Source organism: Crinia signifera, chromosome 3 (assembly GCF_055691185.1).
Source record: "Crinia signifera chromosome 3, ASM5569118v1, whole genome shotgun sequence".
In the NCBI taxonomy this organism is placed as follows: domain Eukaryota; kingdom Metazoa; phylum Chordata; class Amphibia; order Anura; family Myobatrachidae; genus Crinia; species Crinia signifera.
Window position 1 is genome coordinate 42,766,941 of NC_139219.1, and position 20,565 is coordinate 42,787,505.

General features: G+C 45.1%; 1 long non-coding RNA gene across 2 annotated transcripts; it reads right to left on the reverse strand.

Moving 5' to 3' along the window:
- Positions 1 to 379: 379 nt before the first annotated feature.
- LOC146062474 (uncharacterized) lies at positions 380 to 20,113 on the reverse strand. 2 transcript variants are annotated; one of them, XR_014471338.1, is made up of 4 exons: positions 19,963 to 20,113; positions 15,224 to 15,309; positions 13,778 to 13,908; positions 380 to 500 (listed from the first exon to the last, which is right to left on the reverse strand). It is a non-coding gene; the product is annotated as an uncharacterized LOC146062474 (long non-coding RNA). The 2 variants fall into 2 exon arrangements; XR_014471337.1 differs by lacking the exon at positions 380 to 500 and having other exon boundaries at positions 13,639 to 13,908.
- Between the last annotated feature and the right edge of the window lie 452 nt (positions 20,114 to 20,565).

Sequence of the window (20,565 nt, forward strand, 5' to 3'; positions counted from 1 at the left end):
ACCAGGACATACAGCAATCACACTAATAAAAAAGGGGAGGACGTTCCCCTGACTCAGCGTGACCCCCTAGTCACCAACACCCCTATCTGTAAGTGTTTTTTACGTTTTGTACCGTAGGCAACAGAAACTGTTAACAAATATTAATAAATAATAAATTTCATGTATTTGATGTGTTTATGCAACATAAATTCAAGATACCTCATTCAAATATAAAATTATTCCAAAATACGGAATAATCCATTATCAAAAATTCTTCTGTTCTGAACATTTTGGATAAGGAATACTCATCCTGTATATGGGTACTTTAACGTTTCACTATAAATCGCATCCTATTACCACATTTGTTTGAGGCGATATAATATTAATATAGACTTATCCCCGATGTAAGCAATCCGGTATTTGGCACTTTTGCGATCTTGTCTTCCTTTTCTTCTTTCCTTATCACGGCTTTTCATTTTTGGCAAAAACAAACCAAGGTGTGTGTTCCGCTCGTCACCATCCTGTAGTGTATAAATAACCAGGATGTACAATAAATGGGAAAAGTATTTTGTCCGACATCAGAATATATTACAATAAATATTATCACAGCCATGCACTACAGAGTTGTCATCCTTTAATTATATTTGTAATTACATGAAAAAATATCTTGGCTTAGAGGTGGACATCCTGCCATTGTCAACCACTTCCCAGGGTTACTGCTCCCGTCACCCAAAACATAATCTCGGAGATTGTGATCTACACAATTGTTATATTCTCCTTGCTGTGCATCCTATGCAAAATGCCTCCTGCTCCTACTGAGATGCTGTAAGGCCGAAAGATCTGCATATATATCTACCTATCTTCCTATTTGCAAGTATTAGTGCAACGGCAAGGGACATTGTAACTTCCATTTACAAACAGACTAAGCAGGATTTGTTCCTGAGCAGACAAACAAGGGAATTGGAAGGTAGGACAATAAGAGTCCTGGGGGAAGCACTTACAATGCTAGGATTTTCCTTACATGTATCTGTGATTGGGAGTTTCAGTTGGCCAGTATGTGGGATGACCATGAATAGGCGATTACAAGACTTTCCTGTCCTAATAAAAGGTCACAGTGTTACCACGCCAGTAGGGGAGCTGGCTGGGAGGTTGGCAATGATGAATATGTGAAAACTTCCCACCCCCAAAACTTTCACCTACTGCAGAGGGATAATAGAAGAGGAGGGAGAGGAGTTATTTTATGGGTGGTGCAACTGTACGATGTTTGAATCATTGCAGTGTACAGCTGCAGTGTGGCCAGTGGCGTAACAACAAATAATTCGCCCCCCCCCCCCCCCCCCCCCCCCCCCGCCGTGAAAATTTTGGTGCCCCCCACCACCGCGGGCGGTACCCCATACCTGTGGAGCATGAAGTGTCGGCACCCGGGCGCAGTAGGTGCGTCGGCGGTCGAGGAAACGGTAGGGTGCTGGGGGACCTGTGCGGTGTCCGCAGTGTCAGGAACTGAAGCGCTGAGATCAGCGGACACTGCAGAGTCGGACAGACAGCGGTGGCAGAGTATGAAAATTCAAAAGATAGGCCACTGATTGGCTGAATGTGCGCTCTCTCAGCCAATCAGCGGCCTCCGCTGTCTCCGTCCATCACAGTGTACGCTCTCAGCGGCGCTTCAGTTCCCGGACACTGAACTTCCTGCTTTACAGTTTACACTGCCCAGGTACAGGCAGTGTGCAGGGGGTACGTAACAATAGTGCCGCAGACCCCCGGCGCTCACACTTAGTCAGCGCCTCCCCGCCATCACTGGGTCTGCGACGCTATAGTTACGCCACTGAGTGTGGCCTGATATATTTAACTGCCTTAGTAGGATAAAATTAGATAGTTCTACTTAAAGCCCACGCAGACTGTCCTAGACTGTCCAGCATATTCATTCAGTTTGGGGATCTCTAGACAGTTATGGTATCGGGGAGTCCACAGTGACTAAGTCGGCACCGAAAAATGGTTGACATACCATAGGTCAACACTGACAGAAGATCGAGACAAGCTTAAGGTCGACATGGACACTCAAAAGGTCAACACTAGTTTTTCATGTTTTTGGTGTCTATGTTGACATATGTCGGCATGGACACCATATAACTGTACCCCATCTCCTCCCATGGCTCGCCATGCTTCAGGCAGTATTATATTCTCACTCTATGCCCACTTAGATAGTAAAGAATAAACCAAGTCGGTCTAAATAAAATAAAAAATTAAATCTCATGTTGACATTTTGAGTGTTGACTATGTCCATGTCGACCTTAAGCTTGTGTAAACCTTCTGTCATTGTCAACCTAAGTTATGTTGATCATTCTTAGGTGTTGACCTAGTCACTGTCGAGCATTAGTGGTCAACCTAGTGGCTGTCGACCCAGGGACCAGACACCTTCTACACAACACTGCTGCTCCCAATTCTGCAGTGATGTGAGTGTGGCAGTGCTGACACCCTAGACCCCACACCTCACTGAATTGTATGTGTATAACATTAGAGTTCTCATTTGATGTGGGCTGTAATGCATGGACAGTCATCTGGGATGTAATGCATGGACAGTCATCTGGGATGTAATGCATGGACAGTCATCTGGGATGTAATGCATGGACAGTCATCTGGGCTGTAATGCATGGATAGGCATCTGGGCAATAATGCATGGACAGACATCTGGGCTATAACGCATGGACAGACATCTGGGCTATAACGCATGGACAGACATCTGGGCTATAATGCATGGACAGTCATCTGGGATGTAATGCATGGACAGTCATCTGGGCTGTAATGCATGGATAGGCATCTGGGCAATAATGCATGGACAGACATCTGATCTGCAATGCATGGACAGACATCTAGGCTGTAATGCATGGACAGACATCTAGGCTGTAATGCATGGACAGACATCTAGGCTGTAATGCATGGACAGACATCTGGGCTATAACGCATGGACAGACATCTGGGCTATAACGCATGGACAGACATCTGGGCTATAATGCATGGACAGCCATCTGGGCGTTAATGCATGGACAGACATCTGGGCTATAATGCATGGACAGACATCTAGGCTGTGTTGCATGGATAGGCATCTGGGCTGTAATGCATGGACAGTCATCTGGGCTATAATGCATGGACAGACATCTAGGCGGCTGTATTGCATGGACAGACATTTAGGCTGTAATGCATGGACAGACATCTGGGCTGTAATAAATGGACAGACATCTGGGCTATAATGCATGGACAGACATCTAGGCTATAATGCATGGACAGTCATCTGGGATGTAATGCATGGACAGTCATCTGGGCTATAACGCATGGACAGACATCTAGGCTGTAATGCATGGACAGACATCTGGCCAATAATGCATGGACAGACATCTGATCTGCAATGCATGGACAGACATCTAGGCTGTAATGCATGGACAGACATCTAGGCTGTAATGCATGGACAGACATCTAGGCTGTAATGCATGGACAGACATCTGGGCTATAATGCATGGACAGACATCTGGGCTATAATGCATGGACAGTCATCTGGGCTGTAATGCATGGACAGACATCTGGGCTGTAATGCATGGACAGTCATCTGGCCAATAATGCATGGACAGACATCTGATCTGCAATGCATGGACAGACATCTAGGCTGTAATGCATGGACAGACATCTGGGCTATAACGCATGGACAGACATCTGGGCTATAATGCATGGACAGTCATCTGGGCTGTAATGCATGGACAGACATCTAGGCTGTAATGCATGGACAGACATCTGGGCTATAACGCATGGACAGACATCTGGGCTATAATGCATGGACAGTCATCTGGGCTATAACGCATGGACAGACATCTGGGCTATAATGCATGGACAGTCATCTGGCCAATAATGCATGGACAGACATCTGATCTGCAATGCATGGACAGACATCTAGGCTGTAATGCATGGACAGACATCTGGGCTATAACGCATGGACAGACATCTGATCTGCAATGCATGGACAGACATCTAGGCTGTAATGCATGGACAGACATCTGGGCTATAACGCATGGACAGACATCTGGGCTATAATGCATGGACAGTCATCTGGGCTGTAATGCATGGACAGACATCTAGGCTGTAATGCATGGACAGACATCTGGGCTATAACGCATGGACAGACATCTAGGCTGTAATGCATGGACAGACATCTGGGCTATAATGCATGGACAGTCATCTGGGCTGTAATGCATGGACAGTCATCTGGGCTATAATGCATGGACAGTCATCTGGGCTTTAATGCATGGACAGACATCTGGGCTGTAATGCATGGACAGACATCTAGGCTGTAATGCATGGACAGACATCTAGGCTGTAATGCATGGACAGACATCTGGGCTATAACGCATGGACAGACATCTGGGCTGTAATGCATGGACAGTCATCTGGCTGTAATGCATGGACAGACATCTGGGCTGTAATGCATGGACAGTCATCTAGGCTGTATTGCATGGACAGACATCTAGGCTGTATTGCATGGACAGTCATCTGGCTCTAATGAATGGACAGTCATCTGGCTGTATTGCATGGACAGACATCTAGGCTGTAATGAATGGACGGGCAATCACACTCCAGACCATAAAGAGAATGGGAGAATAAAATAAACACAGCATAAAACAAGGATAAAAGTGTCTATACAATGTACTGTATATAGTAATGTATATAACTTATATACATTACTATATACAGTACATATATTATTGTATATAATATAAGGACAGTCGAGAGCATAATCATCAGCTACTGTGAAAGCTACCGCCAACTCGGGTATGGACACTTGTGACTTATATCTAGCAATAATAATTTATAAAATTGAGGTTTTGTTCAAAAAAAATAATAATCTATTAACTGCTGCATGTGTTAAAAGTAATAAAGTTAAAAAAAGAAATGGCCTCATAATATTGATAGCAAAAGCTGGAAAGAACTACAGCAGTGAAAATAATGGGCACTTAGAGAACCAATCAATTTTGAGGTACAGTAGATTTCATCAAGTTCATTCTTTAATATACTGTAAGTAGAAGTAGAAGCTGATGCTATGGCGACTTGTCCGCTGGTCGTGTCACTCATAGATACCTCAACTAACATTTGTGTATTTAAGTAAACCTTTATAATATGATATAATTTTTTGATTGTGGGAGGAAACCCAGACAAGCACACAAAGACTATACAAACTCCCCACAGTTAGGGTCATGGTGGGAATTGAACCCATATCCTCAGTACTTTGAGGCAGCACAGACGGTGTAATGTTTAGCATTATTGCCTCACAGCACTGAGGTCATGGGTTCGATTCCCACCATGGCCCTAACTGTGCGGAGTTTGTATATTCTCCTTACTTGTGTGGGTTTCCTCCTGCAATCCAGAAATATACTGGTAGGCTAATTGGCACCCAACAAATCAACCCCAGAATGTCTGTGTGCACGTGTACATGTGGTAGGGAATATAGAGTTTTTAGGTAGGGAATAAACACACATTTTCAGGGTTTAGCCGCAAATATTAAGTATCCCCTAATTGTATCATAGGGGGACCGCAGCAGGAATCTCCGATCCCCCCCTGCAGCGCCGCCGGCCGCATCTCCCATAGGTTTCTATGGGGGATGCGAAGCTGCCCGATGTATCAACATCGGGCAGCCCAGCTTTGCACCCCTGGGCTATCTCCATTCTGAGATGGCAATAGCCCATGGTAGCCTATGGGTACACATCGCACTGCCCGAGCAGGGCAGTGCGGTAAGAGGGGTCAGCGCATAACCTCGCATGCGCTGACCCCCCCCGGCTTCCGGGTTAGGGCTTCGCAGGGACGGGCTCCTTTCGGGAGCATGAAACAATACGACGGGATCGCATTATAAAATTCGATCTTGATAAATGTGCCCCTAAAGGTGCATACACACTGTACAATTTTTTTGACCAATTTGGTTGAAAGACATTTCCATTGAACCCAGTGTCCTGGATGAAAGATGTTGACAAAAGATATTGTCAACAAACAAACGACAAATGATTATGTGCATACCCGCCAGTTGTTCATCAAGATTGTTCGTCAACTGTACATGCAGCTCAATTTGAATATCTTTCAAAAAGAGCCTATACTGTAGCTAGATCTTTCATCTTTCGTCTGTCGTCAATATCTTTCGTCAACATCTTTAGTCCTGGACACTGGGTTCAATGGAAATGTCTTTCAACCAAATTGGTCAAAAAAATTGTACAGTGTGTATGCACCCTAAGTCAAAGAGTCAGAGAGAACCTGAGAAAACTGACTGGGAATTGCAATTAACAGGTCGGATGTGGACTGCTGCTTTGAAGTTGGATTTCTCCAGTTCCCCATGGCCGATTTTCTAAATTCTGGTATCCCTGGAAAAAGGGGATCCTCAGCTATCAGCATGGGGCCCTTATACACCTGGGGCCCCTGGGCAAGTGCCCATTAACCCTATACGAACAGATGGCCCTGCCCCAAGCCCTTCTGCCTGCAGGGATAGACGCTGTGTGCATTATTTATTTATTTATTTACAGTTTCTTATATAGCACAGCACATTCCGTTGCGCTTTACAATACAATGCACAGTGTCTATTTACAGCTCACCAGCAACTAAAGGTGCCCATACACGGTCCGTTAAACGGATCCGTTTGGGTCTTAATTAGCATGCATCGTATCGGATCGCATGCCTAGTGCATGCCTAGTGCATGCAATGCGATCCGATACGATGTTTAGCTAGTACAAAAAGTATGTGCAGCACATACTTTTTGTACCGTACTATGTTATGCGCAGGAGCACGCATCGCATAGTACAAAACGGACGGTCCGGGAACGGACCGTCTATGGGTACCTTACAGGGGGGACTCCCAACTCCCCCCCCCCCCCCTCGCTGTGGGACACTACCGGCTGCGCGAACATCACTGAAATCCGGGACGTTCCCGTGATAATCTGGACGGTTGGGAGGTATGCAATATATGACACAACTGCTATATAAAATAAGTTTTAATCAAAAATGTAGTAATTTTGTAACATCAGAACCACTAATTCAGTGGTTCCCAAACTGTGTGCCGTGGCACCCTGGGGTGCCTTTAGAGACTTGCAGGGGTGCCTTGGATTGGTGGTCTATGACAAATTCAAGTTATTTATGGCCAATATAATAGTCAAATTGTTGGAAAACAGATGTGAATCCTGTCCATTACCACATAAATAACCACTAGGATGAGATATAGACACATTCAGGGAAATTTACCAATATGAAAAACCTAGTTTTTCGTATTGGTATTTTCCCTACGACTGCATACGACTGTTTAAGTCGTATGCAAAGTCGTGTTCCGGAGGATCAGTTACAAAGCAGTCAGATACGACTGCTTTGTAACCCTCCGAAGGTGTAATGATTCGTATTAGCGGCCGTATATACGGCTGCTAATACGAATTATTTCTAGCAGTCTGCACGGATCAGTAAGATCCGTGCAGGCTGCAAGGTGTAAAAAAAAATAGAAAAATAAATAAATAAAAAAAAAAACGGCGTGGGGTCCCCCCCACAGCCGAAACCAGCACCAGGCTGACAGAGCCTGGAGCCGGTAATTAAAAATCAGGGAACCCGACAAATAGGGGTTCCCTGATTTTTAACAACCAGCCCCAGGCTCCTGCTCTGGGGCTGGTTCCCAAAATACGGGGGACAAAATGAGTAGGGGTCCCCCGTATTTTAAGAACCAGCCCCAGGCAAAACCAGCCAGAAGGGTAATGCCACAGCCGGGGGGAGACTTTTTATGCAAGTCCCCCCGGCCAAAGCATTAACCCTACCGACCAGTCAGCCTGGCCAGGGGCCCTGGGGGAGTGGGGACCCCCCCAATAAAGGGTTCCCCCCCCTCCAGGACTTACCTGACCAGGCTGAAGCCTGGTGCTGTCCTCGATGCCTCTGGGCGGTGGGCATCGAGCTGATAGTTGTGTAAAAAATAGAACAAACTATTGTTTTTTACTGTGGCACTACAAGTGCCAGCAAGCCTCCCCAGCAAGCTGGGACTTGGAGAACCACAAGTCCCAGCCTGCTGGGCATTAAAGGGCCCGCTGGGTCTTGTAGTGCCACAGTAAAAAAAATAGTTAAATAAAACACACTGACACCCATTTTAAATAAAAGTTTAATACACACATTACATACATACTGATACTTACCTTTCTTGATCCCGTAGGTAGCCCTGGTCCTGATGTCCTGTGTCGTCCTCCAGGTCCATGTCGGCTGTCTGCGTCGTCCTCCAGGTCCATGTCGACGATCCGTGTCGTCCTCCAGGTCCATGGCGGTGTCCGGGTCCGAAGAAATCCATGTTGGAGCTGTGGAAGGAAATCCTACTCACCTGTTCCTGCGCTGAAGAAGTCTTCTCTTGATCCGACGTAATCCAGGTAATCTTCATGCTGTCGGCACTCCCCGCTGTCTGCGCTGTCTCTGCATCGCGCTGAGGAGAGATGCTGAGATGTTTCATATTCGGCGCCTCTCCTCAGACTGAATTCTATTGGCCGCCTAGCAGGCCAATCAGGAGCCGACTTTCTCGGCTCCTGATTGGCCTGCTAGGCGGCCAATAGAATTCAGTCTGAGGAGAGGCGCCGAATATGAAACATCTCAGCATCTCTCCTCAGCGCGATGCAGAGACAGCGGAGACAGCGGGGAGCGCCGACAGCTGTGAAGATTACCTGGATTACGTCGGATCAAGAGAAGACTTCTTCAGCGCAGGAACAGGTGAGTAGGATTTCCTTCCACAGCTCCAACATGGATTTCTTCGGACCCGGACACCGCCATGGACCTGGAGGACGACACGGATTGTCGACATGGACCTGGAGGACGATGCAGACAGCCGACATGGACCTGGAGGACGACACAGGACATCAGGACCAGGGCTACCTACGGGATCAAGAAAGGTAAGTATCAGTTTGTGTGTAATGTGTGTATTAAACTTTTATTTAAAATGGGTGTCAGTGTGTTTTATTTAACTATTTTTTTTACTGTGGCACTACAAGACCCAGCGGGCCCTTTAATGCCCAGCAGGCTGGGACTTGTGGTTCTCCAAGTCCCAGCTTGCTGGGGAGGCTTGCTGGCACTTGTAGTGCCACAGTAAAAAACAATAGTTTGTTCTATTTTTTACACAACTATCAGCTCGATGCCCACCGCCCAGGGGCATCGAGGACAGCACCAGGCTTCAGCCTGGTCAGGTAAGTCCTGGAGGGGGGGGACCCCTTTATTGGGGGGGTCCCCACTCCCCAAGGGCCCCTGGCCAGGCTGACTGGTCGGTAGGGTTAATGCTTTGGCCGGGGGGACTTGCATAAAAAGTCTCCCCCCGGCTGTGGCATTACCCTGCTGGCTGGTTTTGCCTGGGGCTGGTTCTTAAAATATGGGGGACCCCTACTCATTTTGTCCCCCGTATTTTGGGAACCAGCCCCAGAGCAGGAGCCTGGGGCTGGTTGTTAAAAATCAGGGAACCCCTATTTGTCGGGTTCCCTGATTTTTAATTACCGGCTCCAGGCTCTGTCAGCCTGGTGCTGGTTTCGGCTGTGGGGGGGACCCCACGCCGTGTTTTTTTTTTTTTTTAATTAAATTTTTCGATTTTTTTACACTGAAGCCTGCACGGATCTAACTGATCCGTGCAGGCTAAAACGCAAATACGACATGAAAATGGTGTTCTATTTTCCTGTCGTATTTGCGTGGGTGTTTTACACCACTAAGCAGCCGTATTATCAGTACGGCTGCTTAGTAAATCAGAAACCACCATTCTTTTGAATGGTGATTTCTGTCGTATTCTATCGATGGTGTAGACATTCGTATTTGTAAATACAAATACGAATGTTCCATCTTTAGGACTACGAATTGCTGTATTTTTGGGATTGTAAATCCCGAAAATACAAATTCGTAAAAAAAAGGTGTATTTCTCCCTACGAATACACCTTTTTTCTACGAATCCATTTTGGTAAATGTCCCTCATTATACTTAACTTTATATTTTTTTCTGACTTTTCAATGAGAAACTCTTGCCTAGGGGTGCCGTGAAAAAAATTCTGGGAACCCCTGCACTAATTTATAGCTGCAAATAGGTGGAACAGAGCCTGGTGTTGTGCTTGTGTTTGCAATATTTACTTACAGTCACAAATGTCTCTTGAATTCCCTTCATACATAAATCCTTCTTCTTCAAAAAAAAAAAACCAGTGAAAAAGCTGCACATCTGCTGAAAAAATAAAAACTGAATGTTTTTACTAACTGGCTGTGTGACAAATGTGCCTTTATAACCCAGCTATTCATTAGCCATTTGTTCCAAAACCGCTATATGCACTTACTGGATAGCTATGTCCCCATTAAACTTAAAAACTATAAACACAAATACTAAATTACTATTGACAAATTTGCAGTAATATGAACCAGAAGTGTTTAGAGGGGGGGGGATGGAAAATGTTGAATATTGTGACAATGGGCCAGATGGTACCAACCAATCAGCTCCTATGAATTTGAAAGCAGATAAGAAGCCCTTGGCCCATCTAGTCTATCCTAGTCTTTTTTATCCTTTAGATATAATCTGAACCTTTTTGATCCTTAGGGCTATTTCACACACTCCGGCTCCTGCCGGATGGCGAAATCCCGCACGGCCAGGAAGCCGTGCCGCACTAAGAAGTTTAGAATAGAGGGGATGGCCACAGCCCGGCAGCTGTCCCTTCCAGTGGTGGGATCCAGCTGCAACCAGACGGCCGGGCAATGGCCGTCCCGTGTGAATGGACACAATAGTATCCATTGACAACTACTTTGCACGGCTTTTGGCCGTGCGGGATTTCGCCGTCCGGCAGGAGCCGCAGTGTGTGAAATAGCCCTTAGGGGTAAATATACTAAAGCGTCTAAAAGTAAAAAGTGGGGATGTTTCCCATAGCAACCAATCAGATTCTAGCAATCATTTCTCAATTGCATCCTAGAAAATGATAGACACAATCTTATTGGTTGCTATGGGCAACATCCCCACTTTTTACTTTTAGAAGCTTTAGTAAATTTACACCATTAGTTATTTGTAAGGATATTCTTACGGTCCCTGGGTTGAAAATGACTAGGTCGACCACTAATGGTCGACAGTGACAAGGTCGACACCTGGACATGGTCGACTTACCATAGGTCGGCATTGACTAAGGTTGACATGGTCGACATGAGTTTTTCCCGTTTTTTTTGGGTGTAGACCGACTTGGTTCATACTATACATGGCGAGCATGGTTGACATATGTTGATATAGACACCCAAAAAATTTGAAAAACTCGTGTTGACCATGTCCATGTCGACCTTAAGCTTGTGTCGATCTTCTGGCAATGTCAACCTATGGTATGTCGACCATTTTCAGGTGTCAACCTTGACATTGTCTACCCACTATACCGTAACCATTCATAATCCTATCCCAAGCATGTTTAAGTTGCTCCAGTGTCCTAGCCTCTACCTCCTCGGATGGGAGGCTATTCCACTTGTCCACTACCCTTTCTGTGTGGTAAATATTCTTTAAATTTCCTCCATATTAGAATATACCTCCATCCAGTTTCAGTGCATGTCCTCGTGTTCTAATACTTCTCTTCCTGTGCAGAATTTTTCCCTTATGTACTTTGTTTATATCATTATTATAGGTGAAAGTTTCCATTATGAGCACCTAGATCATCAATCATTTGTTTTACCTTTCCTGGTGTATGTATCGTGTTACATATCTTTGTGTCACCTGCAAAAAAGGTATATTATCCCTTCAATACCTTTTGCATTGTCACCAACAAAGATATTAAAGAGCACTGGCCCAAGTACAGATCCTGGTAGCATTTCCCTACATAGAATACACTCCATTTACTACAACTGTCTGTTTCTTATACTCCAACCAGGTTCTTATCCATTTAACTGATGGAGTAAAACAAAGTCAATAAGATTTAATTGGCATGATCTCCTAACAGTAAATTCATGCTGCTCGGGATCCTGTTGTTGATAATTGTAAGTTGTTGATTTAAGATGTTCCACAACTCTTTATTTTGAAAGTTTTTCATTACTTTCCATACCACTCATGTAAGGCATACTGGTTTTTAGTTACTTGGTTTTTCCTTGCTTCCACTTTTGTACAGTGGTATAACATTCACTCTTTTCCAGTCCTCTGGAGTCGCATGTGTAGTTAGTGATTGGTCGAATAATTGTGTTAATAGTGCTACCAGCACATCTTTAAACTCTTTTAGTATCTTTGAATGTATTCCTTCTGGCTCCAGTGATTTATCCACCTACAGTTTTGAAAGTTCTGTTAAGTCCTTCTCCTCTGTAAGTGTACTTTCATCTACCTTATTTTTATGAATGTCCTTGCAACTGCTATGCTATAGGCTGTTACAAGTATGATATGACCCTTTTTCACACGATTTCGACCCAACGGGCCTATAAATCATGTAAAAAGTGCCATATTGTATTTGATTTACCTCGGATTCAGATCCAATGCACGGTCCCATGCGCATTGAATCTGATTAGGGGATCGAAATGGCTGCCACAAGTATTCATAGAATCCTGCAGCCATGACTGGGATTGAATATTAGTATAGTATGAAAAGGACCGTATACAATGCCAAGGTATTGCATGCGTATGGGAGCCTTTAGGAGCTGATTGGTTGATGCTTTAACACTCTACACCAGTGATTTTCAACCTTTTTACCTTGCGGCACACTAAATAAGATTTTAAAATTGCCAAGGCACACCATGAGATCCCCACAGGGCAAAACACATTGGCCCCACAGGAAAAAAACAAACCTATTGCCCCCCCCATATAAAAAACAATCACACTGGTCCCCACAGGTAACACAAATAAAATACATTGGCCCTTTAAATGAAAAGAAGAGACCAGTAAATAACACTTAAAACTGATGGTGGCTGTAAACTGGTTTTGGCATCTCTAGATCTGGGGGCACACTTGAGAACAGCTCAAGGCACACTAGTGTGCCTCGGCACAGTGGTTGAAAATCACTGCTCTACACTTTATCACTATACAAGGATTTGTACATCTGGCCTAGTTGGAGTGACGTATCAAGTGTTGGAGAGAGATAAATTGGAGAAGTTGCCCAAAACACAGTGTTTGAAATAACAGTATGTAATTGGTTGCTTTGTGCAACGTCTTCACTTTATGACTCTCCAATGCTTGATGCACCCCCCTAAATATGATTATACGGTTGGTGTAATGGTTAGCATTACTGCCTCACAGCACTGAGGTCATGGGTTTGATTCCCACCATGGCCCTAACTGTGCGGAGTTTGTATATTATCCCCGTACTTGCGTGGGTTTCCTCCGGGTACTCTGGTTTTCTTCCACATTCCATAAATATACTGGTAGGTTATTTGGCTCCTAAAAAAATGAAACCTAGTGTACATGTGGTAGGGAATATAGATTGTAAGCTCCACTGGGGCAGGGACTGATGTGAATGTTCAAATATTCTCTGTAAAGCGCTGCGGAATATGTGTGCGCTATATAAGAAACTGTTAATAAATAAATGATATTCTTTTTTCATATGAAATTGGGAAAGCTCCTGCCACTGGGTCCTGACGCACGTATGACAAAACGCAGAGCACAATGCCAGATAAGTACATGGTAGACTACTAATAAATAATCGCTGGATTGTTTTACTATGACAAAAACCTCATCTGCAGAGATGTTCTTCTCAATGGCCTAACCCGAAACACCCATTGCTGTTTACAACATGTCCCAATATTGTCTTCACTGAACTGTGACTTATAAAACTTTATGGCCTCGAGGTTGTCTAACAGTAACAATAACAACGTACATCAAAAGGCTCTGGGAGGATGAGCAGGCCGCTGGGCAGTGAAAGCAATCCATAGGGGTATAGGAGAAAGTGAGGAATAATGGGAAGAACCAACAGGTCTTGATCTTCATTCTTTTCTTCAAGAGGGGGACCTGATGGGAATAAACACAGATAAATTGTAAATTGTCCCAATATAAAACTCCACTGTCACTATGAAAAAGGTTCTAGAGTACTGGTCTTTAGAAGAGCATATGCTTTGTGTTGGCGGAAGCTTTACGTCGCCACCATATGTCTGCACAGTAACTGTTGTTAAATGAAGCCTTTTATTTGGCCAGTTCTAGTCCTCAAAAACTATTCCCATTAACGCAGCTGCTATTCGAGGCCTTTTTTACTTAAAGCACAATGTTCACAAATTAATCTGGGATGCCTTACTTATAAATACCTGGGCTATGCCTATATATTACTAGGCTATGACGCTTGCCCAACCAATGAGACCAATGAGACTCTTCGGCCAATATGAAAAATGGGGAAAAAAAATAAGGTGAGCTGTGTGATAACAACATCATCTTCAGCTGGCAAGCCACAAGGCTCACATGCAAATCAGGGGTCCTGCAGAGCTTTCTCTGCCCCAAGTGGTATGTTCAACAGTGGTCGGGGGGTTGTGGCCCAGGGGGGGGAGTCATCGGGACAGGAACGAGTGGTCGTCACAATGGGGAGGTGGTGCCGGCGGGGGATGCGTAGCACAGGATCAAGGTTTTTTTTTTAAATACCCCGAAAGAGGAAAATAAAGACATAGCCTCTATGATGCATTGCTGTCTCCTCGATGATGTGGCCATGTCCTCATTCTGAAACATCATCAGTGTCTGCACTCGCTAGCCATTTGTATGTACTTACGTATGGTGTTAAATTATTTAATGTTTAGTTTCCAGGTGAGGAACAGGTAGCAGTCTTTCAAAAACAAGGCCGCAGGAGATGATCTGTTTATTGGCAGTGTGGAGACAGGTGTTTTTAAAATAATGATCACTATATTCTGCTTGCAATATGGGTGGCTTTTTTTGTCTTTCCCCTTAACCTGAAATGCCTCTAGAGCTGTCAGACACAAAACAATAGCTGCTACCACGTGAGGTGAGATCTGTGGGCCCTCGGTAGGTGTGGTGATGCTTATACACAGGTGATAAATGAAGATTAACCTTTCGTTATCCTCCTCACACATTAAGGCACTATGAATGCCTTCATTGCCGGAGGGAGAATGTGACAGTGTGACTCAGCTGACTGTAACCCTCTCACTAAGAACACTGTGGGATTTGCTGGACAATAAGTCTATCATTACAGTAGTGTCACAATGGAACAAACAAGCTCCTCGGAATAAATCACTGTGTGTATCCCGGGCCCCTGACAATAGCAGGGCTTGTTTGGTTTTCAGTACTAAATGCATTTGATCCTGGGCAAGCGCCCATATGTGTGTACCTGATAGATTTGCAGAGAAAACAGAGCAAGTGATGACTGTATTGCAGCTCACATTTCAACACCAGGGAACACTATTAATGCTGATCCTGTAAGACAAGTTTAACCATTAAGAATGCATTACCAGCAAGCAGGGCACAACTTTAGGTCAACTTTTGTTTTAGGACGGAAATACCTTGTACTGTTTATTTTGAACAAATTGCATGGAAGGAGTGATCCAGTCCTGAACAGACACATTATTTAGATAAGGGAGGCAGATGTTCAGACAATTTGAATTTATTGATGAATTACACAGGTTCTGTGGTTGGCTGACGTCAAGCCTGCATTTCATCTCATTCCACTTGATCTCTCTCTCTCTCTCTAAGCTAAGGCCCTTATTCTGGTCCTTTCACGCAGAGGTCACTTCTGCAAATGTGCATACATCGGGTGCGTGCGTCCAAGGGGAACAGATTGATCGCCTTGGACGCACCCAAGTGTGCAGGTAGGGGGGGGGGGGGGGGTGGAGAGGGGCGGCGGGGCAGTCCATTTGCATATGGAAACGCCCAGTGTTTCATGGGCGTTCCCATGAGAATGCTGGGCATTCTCATGCTAATGGGGAGATGATGCGGGTGTGGGGGTCGGGCACCTGACATCACCGGATGTCAGCTGCCTGCCCACTTCCTTCAGAGTGCACACGCACATCTAAAGTTGCTCTGAGCAACCTAAGATGTGCGTGTGCCTTCCACATCATTCGATGGTCGGTGGGTGTGCCCCTGCAGGCTGCGAATGGATGTTTATGTAAAACATCCATTTGCAGCCAGCGCGTGCAAACACATGCTGCAAATGGGTGGCGGGGTTTGGTGGACTTCACAGCCTTGAGAATCAATCAGAATAACCTCCTAAATCGCCTGAAAAAATGAGGCTTAGTACAAGAGGCTGGGTTTGATGAAGAAGTGGGTCCTGAGTCTTGGGAGACTGGAGAGTGGGATAGGAGCAGAGATGTACTATGCCTTTGAAAGTGATAAAATAAAGAGTGATAAAACCACCAACCAATCAGCTCACAACTGTAATTTTCCTTATAGCCCTGGTAACAAGACAGTTAGGAGCAGTGGCAGATTACCCACAGGGCGACAGTGGGCGGTCACCCCGGGGCCCCCACACATTTGGGGCCCCCACACCTGCCACCCCACTGCTGGGGCGGGCGGGCAGGGGGTCGATGCGGGGGATGTGAAATCAGCGGCGGGGTCAGTAGAGAGGTCCCCCACCACTGACTTCCCATCCGCCGCAGGGACCCTGCTGCCTCCTCAGCGCTGCACGGATCCCCGCACTGCCCAGGTACCAGGGGGAACCTTCCTCCATCCGGGGGCGGGACCTGCCTCCGTCCTGGGGGGTGGAACCTGCCTCCATCCAGGGGGGTGTTCTTAGGAACATGACTCAGTCCGGAGGGGGGGGGAGGGGGACAGACATTAATCCGGCCCTGGTTAGGAGCTAATTTGCTGCTACTTTATTACTCTCCATTTTATCACTTTGAAGCTTAGTACATCTGACCCAGGCATGGGCGGACTGACCCACCGGGAAACCGGGCTGTTTCTCGGTGGGCCGGCATATTTTATAGTGTAAGCGGCCGCCCGCCTTAACAGGGCCGGCCGCGGCATCTGCGTGCATTTTGCCCTGATTAAAGATGGCCGCGGCCGGCCTCGAGTTGTGCCATAGTTAAAATGGCCGCGGGAGGGCTGGTGCGCACGGAGGAATGGCTGCGCTGCCATGTGATCCTCCCCAGCAGCATCAGTACAGTAGCGCTGGGCTGGGGAGCGGGATCCAATGGGCGGCGGCAACGGCATGAAGAATAAACAGAGGCAGGTCACAGTGACAGGTCCGTCTGGCTGACTCGGAGGACGCACGGTGGCCACAGGAGGCAGGTAAATGGCAGTGGGTGTATACATATATATATATATATTTATTTATTTATATATATATTTATTTATATATATATATATTTATATCTATATATTTATATATATCTTTATATATATATCTATATATATATATCTATATATATATATATATATATATATATATATATATATATATATATATATATATATATATATATATATATATATATATGTATATATATATATATATATATATATATATATATATATATATATATATATATATATATATATATCCAAATCCCACAAGGGGAAGAACTTGCAATCCGGAGTCAGTAAATGGTGTATAACCGGGGTCGCCAAACCATCGCTTGCGAGCGCCGGGTAGCTCGCCGGGTGCTCAGTGGTAGCTCGGCCCCTTACTTGATGGCAGTGACCTCCTGCCGGGCCGACGCTGTGTAGCGTTTAATCGCTTGGCGGAAGGACGTCCCCAGCGGTTGAAATCGCGCCTTCTTCCTCCCTCTGCCTCAAGTCATTTGCCGTCGCCGCCGCTGCTCCTAATGATCTCCCTGCATCTGGTAAAGGTTTTTTCATTTTAAAACTGTGTGTGCGCATCTGCTTTGTTAAGTGCGCAGTTGGTAATTTTGCCTGTGACTCCAGCCTGCATACCTACTGATGTATAATGGAGCATCACGGTGTGTGGCATATGTATAATGGAGCATCACGGTGTGTGGCATATGTTTATTGGACATCATGTGTGTGGCATACGTTTAATGGAGCATCACGCTGTGGGGCATTTGAATAATGGAGCTTCACGTTGTGGGGCATATGTATAATGGGCATCATGTGTGTGGCATATGTGTAATGGAGTATCACGGTGTGGGGCATATGTATAATGGGCATCATGTGTGTGGCATATGTATAATGGAGTATCACGTTGTGGGGCATATGTATAATGAGCATCCAGGAGCGGGGCATATGTATAATGGGCATCACAGTGTGCGGCATATGTATAATGGGCAGACGGTGTGCGGCATATGTATAATGGGCATACGGTGTGCGGCATATTATAATGGGCATACGGTGTGCGGCATAAGTATAATGGGCATCACAGTGTGAGGCATATGTTTAATGAACATCACAGTGTTTGGCATATGTATATTGGGCATCACAGTATGTGGCATATGTATAATGGCATCACGGTGTGTGGCATATGTATAATGGCATCACGGTGTGTGGCATATGTATAATGGCATCACGGTGTGTGGCAAATGTATAATGGGCATCACGGTGTGTGACATATGTATAATGGGCATCACGATGTGTGGCATATGTATAATGGGCATCACTGTCTCCTCTCCCTGCATCCTCCACCACTTATTGACTCCCCTCCCTGCATCCTCTGCCACTCTGCATTCCCCCTCCAACCCTGCATCCTGTGCCACCATGCCCCCCTCACACTCTGCGTCCTGTGCCACCCTGTGTAAGTCCTACCTCCCTTCGTTCTCAGCCACCCTGCATCTCCTCTCCCAGCATTCTACACCACCCTCCGACCCCCTCCCTCCCTGCATGCTCTTCCACCCTGCCACTCTACTCTCACCCCTCGTCACCCCCTTTTCACCCTTCATTACCAATCCCTCTCACCCTGCACCTACCCCCTCTTTCCCTGTGTCTTCTCATTCCGTTGCATAACTTTAGCTTTTTTTTTTTTAACTCAGCTGCAAAATTGGGCGTGGCCTCGTTGAAATAGGCCACACCCCCATATTGATAGGCCACGTCTCCAAAAATCGGGGCACGCCTCCAGCACGCAACAACTCACCCCCCCCCCAATCCGCCCCTGGACCCAGGGAGAGATAGGGTACAGCAAAGGCAAAATAGGTCAGGGGTGCCAGGCATTAGGAGATTATAGTAGTCCAGCCTGGAGATAACCAGTGAGTGGATGGAGGTCCTGGAAGTAGTTTTGATATGAAAACAGCAGAACTGCAAAGGGTACTTAGGGGTAGATGTACAATATGAAGCAGTGATAAGTGAGCCAGAGGAGAAGTGGCCCGTGGCAACCAATCAGCTGCCTTGTATAATTTTATTTTAAGCAAATTATAGATGTTACTTCAGTGCTGATTGGTTGCCATGGGCCACTTCTCTTCTAGCTCATTTATCCTTCCTTATCACTGCTTTATAAATGCACCCTTGAGTGTGAGGTTTGAATGAGAGGGAGGAGCCAAGGATTAACTTCAAGACAGCATATTTGGGGGCTAGAGGAGATAGTGGAGCCATCAATAGATAATGATACAGTATATGTTTTGCCAGACCTGAAAATCTGCCCATTTAATGCTTATGTGATGTGACGAGGCAGTGATATCAGGTGGATTTACTGGATTATCTGTAGTCTACAATGGATTTAACTGGCACTCACAATCACAGAGAGCTAAATTTAGTAAGGTGGGATGTTGCCCATAGCAACCAATCAGATTCTACTCTACTTATTATTTATTTAGCACCTTTTAGAAGATCATAGAGACAGGGCCAGATGCACCAAGCTTCAAAAGTGATAAAATGGAGAGTGATCAACCACCAGCCAATCAGCTCCTGCCTGACATTTTTCAAACACAGTCTGTGACATGGCAGGTAGGAGCTGTTTGGCTGGTGGTTGATCACTCTCCATTTTATCACTTTTGAAGCTTAGTGCATCTGACCCGTAATCTGATCTTCAATAGAACTCCCATTTTTGAAAATTTACCACAGATTATCTACAGAGATTTCAAGGACAGCAAGAAAACCATCAGCAATTATTTTGCAATTATCATTATATGTTATACTTATAACAGATGCACTGGAATATGATTGCATAATATTCTTTGTTGGACTCACCCTGGCAGGTGTTTTCCCCACTGCTAAAATAAAATGACGTACTGTAATATTTATAAAAATTGCGCCATTCGCTTCAGTCTGTGTGGAGTAATCAGTTGTAGCTAGTTTGTCTCCAAGATCTAAGGACTTTCATCATTTGCTCCAGCCTTCAGCAGACTCTCTGTGGAAAAAGCACATTTTGGTCCTGAACTTTGAATCCTGAACTTTTGTACTTGGGAGATTAAAGCTGTTTAAATAACCTTGAGCTAGTATTGTAACAGCACATCTCTGTCCCTATAAATAAGGACAATTTCGGGAGCTACAATATGTTTTATTTTTAAGCTCTTCAAATATTCTCACTGAAAAAAAAAATTATTAAAAAAGAAAAAAAAAAAAGATTATCTTAAATTATTGTATGTCCTAAACTAAAATAGATAGGAGGGAATCCAATCAGCCGGGTAACATGAGGAATAACTCCAGATTTCGTGAACTATTTAATAAAAGTAAAGGCCCCCGTACACTAGGGTCATTCGCATGCAATTTGGGCTTTTTTCATTTGCGGCGATCAATTGCACGAAAAGCATCCAAATTGATTGTGATTGACAGCAGGTCTGATGCAATGCG